This window comes from Trachypithecus francoisi, unplaced genomic scaffold (genome assembly GCF_009764315.1).
Source record: "Trachypithecus francoisi isolate TF-2019V2 unplaced genomic scaffold, Tfra_2.0 Lachesis_group8, whole genome shotgun sequence".
Classification (NCBI taxonomy): domain Eukaryota; kingdom Metazoa; phylum Chordata; class Mammalia; order Primates; family Cercopithecidae; genus Trachypithecus; species Trachypithecus francoisi.
The window spans coordinates 117709902-117718796 of NW_022681473.1; the positions used below are offsets into that span (position 1 = coordinate 117709902).

The window sequence follows — 8895 nt, forward strand, 5'->3', positions numbered from 1 at the left end:
ATTAGTTCTAAGAGGTTTTTGCAAACTCCTTGGGTCTTTGACATAGACAACTGTGTACACTATGAACAAGAACTGTCCTCTCCAGGGTGGGAGGGGCACCAGGTTAAGAGTTGGGCATCTCCTTGAGATGCCCTTATTTGCTTAGGTCCTGTATGAAAGCACATAGTGCCCTAGCTCTTGAAAAGCATGAAAATCCTGAGAAAGCAACACAGAGCTTTCTCCATTGTGAGGTGGTGAGGAGGGGATTAGGACACTAGATGAGAAAGGACAGGCCTAGACAAGGAAGCAAGGGGCCAGTGGGCAGATGGATAAAACCACCTGCTCCTCAAAACGGCCAGGCTCTGAGATGAAGCGGGAATCTGCACTTAAACTGAGACGAGATCCATCCCAAGGATTCAAGTGAGTCTGGCATATGGACAGGAATCCCAGTGGAAGCCTTTTTGTGGAGTGAAGGGCGGGGGTGAGTTGCAAAATTTTCTGGACCAGAACTTACTGTAGGAAAAAAAGAATTGAAACTGGGCATGGGCTCCTGCTTATGGTCCCAGCTACTCAGGAGGCTGAAGCAGGGGGATTGCTTGAGCCCAGGAGGCTGCGGTGTGCTGTGATCACACCTGTGAATAGCTGCTATGCTCCAGCCTGGGCGAGAGAGCAAGACCCCATGTCTAAGAAAAGAAAGGAAAGAATTCAGGCACTGTGAGGGAACCTAGGAACAAAGTTTCAGAGCATTGAGTACAACAGAAAAAAAAAGTTTACTTAAAGTCCATAAAATCCTGGGACATTAGCATCCTTTTCTGGAAACCCCTCTTAAACTGTAATTCTAGGGAGACAGAGGTTCCCGTAGACGAACAGAGTACATGGCCCCAGTGCCCAGCAGAGCAACGTGGAGCTGCCGAGTCCTGCGGGGACTCATTTGTACACAAGCACAGGAAACCCCCCACAGGAGCCCAGATGTTTCCTGCCTTGCTGCAGACTCTGAAAGAGCTAGAGACCCTGTGAAATCAAGGGGGCAAACCCGTGCAACTGAGGGGTTTGAACTCATGGTATGCTGTTTCTGCAGGCCTGTGACTGCAAGAGAAAACAAGAGAGAAGGGAATTCCACCTTTACCCACTGAAAATACATCTACCCACCTCCTCTGTCACAATCCCTATGAGATGTGCCTTCTGCCATCTCCCAGCCCTGAAGACTGAGGCCATCTGACCACCTACTACATTGCTAAATATGGAAGGATGTCACCTGACTCGACTGCCTGTCAATGATCACACCCCCTTGCTCCCACTTACTTTTCTATCACCCCGTAGGTTTCCCAACAGCTGTCCTTAAGTCCTCCAGGCTATAGAAACCACTCTTGAAACAGTATGTCAGCGTACCATTAGTGTCCTTCAACTCACACCCTCACTTCCCAGCCCCTCCTCTGTGAACGTCTCTCCTTACTTCTTCCACCAGCACTAATCAACCTAATATTCCTTCACTCTTTTCTTCCCTCCCAGCTTCCCTCCAACTTGTACCTGATCCGCGCCCCCCCCCCATCCTTTCTCCTCTTTCTTTCCAATTCTCCACACAACTGAATACTTGTCAGAAACAGTGCTCCCCCGGGCCCCTCCACACCCCCTGAAACCCTGTCACTTCTTACCACCCCCAGCTCCGATGGCCCTGGGCCTCCCTCCCGACAGCTGGGGCCCTTCCTGGATCTCTAGACATCACCAAGCTAAGCCAGTGTTCCAAAATAGTCTCCTGAACAATGATGACAACTGCAGTTATTTTGGAAGGTGAGTGTGGCCAGAGTCCCAGAACAATGCAGGAAAGACAATGGGATGGCAGGCAGCAGGTAGCCTGGCCAGCTCTCTTTGTGCAGATGAATTCAGGAGCCTGGTATTTCTTTGAAGGATGACCAGAGAACAGATGAGCACTCAGGATTACACTGAGACCAGGTCCCTAATGCTCCTAATCCCTTAGGACACAAAGACCTGAAGGACATAGAAACTGCTTCTCTGAAAATTGGCTTGATTATTCTCCCAAAGTTGACCAGGATCCAGAGCTTAGATTGCAGGATGTCAGGGCATATGCTGAGGCCTAGCTGTCTTCAAGCTGCAGTTTCCAAGATAGCCCAGAATACAGTCCAATCAATACATGGCAATATAGTTCTTTGTTTTCTGTAAGTTTTATAAAAACATACATACAGAAATGTACATAAGTCATAAGTTTACAGCTCAACGAATTTTCACAAAATGAACACACCCTCAAAACCAGCACCCAGATAAAGAGAATACAACAAAAACAGCAGCGGACCTCCTTACCCCTGCCTCCAGCCAATACTCCATCCCTCACCCCAGGATAAATGCAATCCCAGCTTCTAACATTGTGCACTGGTTTTGCCTGTTCTTTGAACTTACTGTAGCAGAGTCACAGAATATGTACACTTCTGTGATTGGCTCATTTCAGTCAACATAATGTCTGTGAGATTCATCCTTCTTGGATATAGTTCCAGTTAATTCATTCTCATTACTGTATTGTATTGTATTCAATAAATATTACTACAATTCATTCATCCATTCTACTCTCCGGCATTTGGGTAGTTTCCAGTTTGAAGGCATAAGTAGTAGAAGTATTACGAATATTGTTTTCATTAAACATGCATGCAGCTCTGTTGGGTACAGTATAGGCCTTGGAGTGGAATTACAGTTCTCAAACAAAAGAAAATAAATTCGAGTTTGATATAGACTTGATCAAGACACAGATTCCCTGATTGTAGTGAACCTGACTTGACCATGAGCAGTGGAAGGAGCGTACTTGTTAAAAGGACAAATGTGATGCTGGGAGACACATACAGATCTCAAGAGATTATTCAGGGAAGCACCAGGTTTATTTTAAATGATGGGAAGAGGTATCAAATAAACGTTATAAAACCATCCCAATAAATGAGGCCATTGTGGCTGATAATATCTTCAGAGAACATGTTTAGGATCATATGGTTCCTTCTTCATTCTTCTCTGCAGAACCTCCTGGCAGTTATGGCAGTGGAACATTGGAAACAGAGATGAACAGGAGGTGGGAAGAGGAGGCTAAGTGCATGTGGGCCTAAAAGTCCCTGCTTTGGGAGTTTTTTAAACAGTCCTGGATGGAGGTAAGGAGGCAGGCATGATTCTAAGATCTCAAGGAGATTTCATGTCATTCTTCTCTTTCCTTGGCCCCTAGACTGTTTACAAATGAAATAATTTCATCAATGCTAGCAGATCCCCTCACTGAGACTTCCAAAGATTTTTATCAACAATTTTATGTCACTCCCAGTAACTCTTTGAAGGTAAATGACAGAATTAATTTTCCCATTTAAAAAATCGAAACACAAAGACCCAGTGGAGTCTGCATTTTCTAGTTTTAGTCAGCCAATCTGGAAGTTGAGTCCTGGTGACCAGTGTCCCAGCTGTGAACTACAGGCAAGTTTACAGCATCATCTTCCATTCACCATGTGGTTACTGCACCTCTTATACAAACTACCTGCGTTACTCAGTCATCCAGTATCAAGGACTATGCCACACTCCTTAGGACAGGCGCAGAGCACTTAGAGATTAATAAAACAGGCCGGACACAGTGGCTCAAGCCTGTAATCCCAACACTTTGGGAGGCTGAGGTGGAAGAACTGCTCGAGCCCAGGAGTTCAAGACCAACCTTGGCAACATAGTGAGACCCCCATCTCTACTAAAAATAAAAAATTAGCCTGACATGGTGGCACCTTCCTGTGCTCCCAGCTACTTGGAAGGCTGAGGTGGGAGGATCCCTTGAGCTCAGGAGGTTGAGGCTGCAGTGAGCTGTGATTGCGCCATTGCACACCAGCCTGGGCAACAGAGCAAAACCCTGTCTCAAAAAATAAATTAATTAAATAAAATTTAAAATAAAACTCTTTTAGAGTTCAAGTCTTAATCACCATACGGCTTTGGGCAACTTATTTTATCTCTCTGTGCCTCCATTTCCTAGACCTGGAAACAAAAATAAGAGAATGAAATTTATACAGCTTCTCAGAAGAGTATGTAAGTTAAGCCACATAAAGCATATAAATATCTGTCACTTAGTAGCCACTCAGCACATGGTAATTACAGAGCACGGTGCCGTAAGAAGTTGCTGGGGAGGCAGACATATAAATGAATGCAGAAAATATGTGAGGAATACTAAAAGAGAAATTAAAGTGTCCTGTGACTTTTTCATCCACAGTATCAAAGCTACTATCTCTCTGGAAGGATCATGGCAGACGGGAGGCAGGACGAGATTGCAGCTCCCACTCAGATGCACAGAGCAGCGTGTGGAGTATTGCATCATCAACTTTTGCTCCAGAATGACTGCAGGAATACATCAGGAAAGCCAGGAGAACCCACAGACCTTCTGAAGGAAGTGAATTGCTCCTGCAGGACCTGGGAGACACCGTGAGGGCACCAACTGTGGAAGTGGGAAACGGGTGTTGTTCACCCCCAAACACAACCTCACTGGGGAACCCTAAGATCTAGATCACGGGAGAAGATTCTGCCATGACCTGGAGCTGAGTCAATTCGGAGAGCCGTGTGAAATGCAGGGGTAGAGGAAGCAGTGGGAGAATCCCTGTGGGCTCTCCAGGTCCCCTGGCAAGCCATTTCTGCCTTGCCTCCCAGGGGCCATTGGGGAGGGCTACCAGAGGCACTGGGAAAAGGCCACAGGGAGAAGGAAGCCTCCAGCTGAACTTTGTAACAATTCCAACTGAACAAGAAGTCTCGTGGCCAAAACTACAGGGAGGCCATGAACCCGGTATGCAGACCACAGGCAGGAAAGCACGAAGGGTTCAAAGCTTTCACAGCTGGGAGGGCTGGTAGCCCGGGGCAAGCTCTCAGCCCTGCTTGCCCACTGCCTGGACACAGACTCGGTGCTGTTGAGCGAGGAATGGTGAGAGTGAGACTGGCCCTTTGGGTTGTGTGGGAGCTGGGTGAGGCCTATGACTGCCAGCTTTCCCTCACTTCCCTGACAGCCTGCATGACACAGCAGAGGCGGCATATCCTCCTAGAAACGTAACTCCATTGACCTGGGAAGCTCACCGCCAGCCCCCACAGCAGCCACAGCAAGACCCGCTCAGGGAGAGTCTGAACTTAGACATGCCTAGCACTCCCCCCATTTAATGGTCCTTTCTACCCACCCTGATAGCTGAAGACGAACGGCATATACTCTCGGGAGTTAGGGCCCCACCCACCACCTGGTCTCCTCCATACTACCACAGCTGATGCTCTCTTGAAAGTGCCACCTCCCAGCAAGAGGCCAACCAGCACAAAAACAGTGCGTTAAACCACTAAAACTGAGGACCCTGAGTCCCTTTCACCCCCCGCCACCTCCACCAGAGCAGGTGCTGGTGTCCACAGCTGAGAGACCCACCGATGGTTCATACCACAAGACTCTGTACAGACAACTCCCAGTGCCAGCCCAGAGCCTGGTAGACCTGTTGGGTGACTAAATTCAGAAGAGAGATAATCCCTACAGCTCAGATCTCAGGAAGCCACATCCCTAGGAGAAGGGGAGAGTACTACATCAAGGGAACACCCTGTGGGACAGAAGAATCTGAACAACAGCCTTGAGCCCTAGACCTTCCCTCCAACAGAGCCTACCCAAATGAGAAAGAACTAGAAAACCAACTCTGGTAATATGACAAAACAAGACTCTTTAATACCCTCCAAAAAAATCACACTAGCTCACCAGCAATGGATCCAACAACAACAACAAAAAAAAAAAAAAAAAAAACCCTGATTTACCTGAAAAAGAATTTACAAGATCAGTTATTAAGTTAATCAAAGAGGTGCCAGAAAAAAGCAAAGCCCAATTTAGGAAATAAAAAATACAAAAAATAAGGGGAGAAAGGTATCATATAATAAAAAGCAATCAAAACTTCAGGAACCAATGGATGCACTTATAGAAATTCAAAATGCGGCCAGGCGCGGTGGCTCAAGCCTGTAATCCCAGCACTTTGGGAGGCCGAGACGGGCAGATCACGAGGTCAGGAGATCGAGACCATCCTGGCTAACACGGTGAAACCCCGTCTCTACTAAAAAATACAAAAAACTAGCCGGGCAAGGTGGCGGGCGCCTGTAGTCCCAGCTACTCGGGAGGCTGAGGCAGGAGAATGGCGTGAACCCGGGAGGCGGAGCTTGCAGTGAGCTGAGATCCGGCCACTGCACTCCAGCCTGGGCGACAGAGTGAGACTCTGTCTCAAAAAAAAAAAAAAAAAGAAATTCAAAATGCTCTGGAAAGTCTCAGTAATAGAAGTGAATGAGCAGGAGAAAGAACCTCAGAGCTCCAAGACAAGGTTTTCAAAATAATCCAACAAAGACAAAGAAAAAAGAATAAGAAAACATGAACAAAGCCTCCAAGAAGTCTGGGATTACGTTAAATGACCAAACCAAAGAATAATGGGCATTCCAGAGAAGAAGAGATATCTAAAAGTTTGGAAAACATATTTGGTTATCTACTACTGGGTATCTACCCAGAGGAAAAGAAGTCATTATACAAAAAGGATACTTGCACACACATGTTTATAGCAGCACAATTCTCAGTTGTAAAAATGTGGAACTAACCCATATGTCCATCAATCAATGAGTAGATAAAGAAACTGCCGTATACATATACAATGGATACTACTCAGCCATAAACAGGAATGAATTAATGGCATTCACAGCAACCTGGGTGAGACTGGAGACTATTATTCTAAGTGAAGTAACTCAGGAATGGAAAACCAAACATTGTATGTTCTCACTCATATGTGGGAGCTAAGCTATGAAGATACAGAGACATAAGAATGACACAGTGGACTTTGGGGACTCAGGGAGAAAGGGTGGGAAGGGAGTGATGGATAAAAGACTACTACAATTTGGGTGCAGTGTCTACTGCTCGGGTGATGGGTGCACCAAAATCTCACAAATCACCACTAAAGATCTTACTCATGTAACTAAACACCACCTGGTCCCCAATAACCTATGGAAATAAAATAATTTTTTTTTAAAAAAAGAAACTAGGCTGGGCGCGGTGTGTAATCACGTCTGTAATCCCAGCACTTTGGGAGGCCAAGGTGGGTGGATTATCTGAGGTCAGGAGTTTGAGACCAGCCTGGCCGATATGGTGAAACCCTGTCTCTACTACAAATAAAAAAATTAACTGGGCGTGGTGGCACACACCTGTAATCCCAACTACTGGGGAGGCTGAGGCAGGAGAATTGCTTGAGCTCAGGGGACAGAGGTTGCAATGAGTCGAGATCGTGCCACTGCACTTCAGCCTGGCTGACAGAGCGAGACTCTGTGTCAAAAAAAAAAAAAAAAGAAACTAATAGGGAACAAAAGCTAGTATCACTCTTACACGAGATCTTTAGGTATTATACAGTAAAACTATCTCAATCTCAGTAAGAACTAAGTAAATAAATAAAATGACAATAAGGGACTTTTGTGCATCCAAAACTTTCAGGCAAAGATCATAAGTTCTCTAGCATCATTACATGTCCAGGTTATATTTATCAAGCCTTACTTGTTCCTTCCCACACATTAACATTTCAGAATTATATTTCATTTATGACAGGTATTAAACTCACTAACCTGACAGGGTTAACATCAAAAAATAAAAACCAAATTAATGGCATTTAAATAAAAATAGCCTCTGGCTTGAGCCCATCCTGGCAACAACAGTGAAATTCCAGCATCCCCCCAATCTTCTCAGAGTTCTTGGATGGCCTGAGAATGATCCCCACAGCCTCTAGACACTACCAGCAACGTTCTTTGCAAGGCGCTCCCCTCCTTCTTTCAATTGGTTCCACCTCCGTCTGCAAAGGCTGCTTTCCTTTCTCTCTTATGGCTCACTTTACTGATACTGAACTCCTCCCTTCCCAATATTGAGATCTACTGTGTCCTGGGGCTGGGGCTGTACCTCTCCCGTATCACTCCCCTGCTCTTGTCACCATCACTGCTTCTGTCCTGAGCCACAAGCCCTCAGCTAAGCCACAGCATGCAAGCGTGTGTTTCAGTCCAGAGGCAGAGTTGGAGGCCACTTGCTCCAGAAGAAAACGTGCACTTTACTTTCTTACCTTGCTGCATCCACAAAAGGGAGCCTCATGCCAGCTTCTCCAGTCAGAGTGGTAGCCCCCAAGACTTCCTCTTCCATCCACCTTTAGGTACAGCATCCAACAAGGTCAAAATCACAATGTCTTGCATCTAATCAAAAATTACCAGGCACGCAAAACAAACAGGAAAATATGACCCTAAATATAGAGAAAACAAACATGAAAAACAACCCAGAAATGACATAGACTAGAGAATTAGTGGAAATAGTTATAATTGTATCCTATATGCTCAAAAATTTAGAAGACTGGACGTGTTGGCAGATATTATTGTTTAAAATACCTTTTCCTGAAATTAAAACTACAATGTCTAACATGAAAATACATTGGATGAGATTAACAGATTAGACACTAAGAAGAAAAGATATGTGAACTTGAAGACAGCAATAAAAAGCATCCAAATTGAAATACAAGGAGAAAAAAACGACTGAAAAGAAACGAGAAGAGCATCAGGGCATTGTGGGACAACTTCAATCAGTCTGAAAAATGAAAAGATGCTTCCAGATCTAAAAAAGAATCCTTTAAATTTTCAAAGAGCCCATCAGAATTTTTAATAGCTCTATGAGAAAAAGAAATTTTCATTTTGCTGCTTCAGTTCCAGCAGGCCTATCTTTGTGATGAATCCCTTGGGATGTTGCCAATCCAGACAGGCAGCTCTTAAGGTGACAACACAACAGTCATCCCAGGACTTACCATCACATCAGTCATTTTGTTACTGTCTTTACTAATGTAAAATACTGACCAATGAGGGTTCCTTCCAGAAATGCAAGTTATTCAACAATAGGAATCCTGT

General features: G+C 45.1%; 1 long non-coding RNA gene across 1 annotated transcript; it reads right to left on the reverse strand.

Moving 5' to 3' along the window:
* Positions 1–2842: 2842 nt before the first annotated feature.
* Positions 2843–8237, reverse strand: LOC117080567. Its single transcript, XR_004435893.1, has 2 exons — positions 8070–8237; positions 2843–3194 (listed from the first exon to the last, which is right to left on the reverse strand). It is a non-coding gene; the product is annotated as an uncharacterized LOC117080567 (long non-coding RNA).
* Positions 8238–8895: the final 658 nt, after the last annotated feature.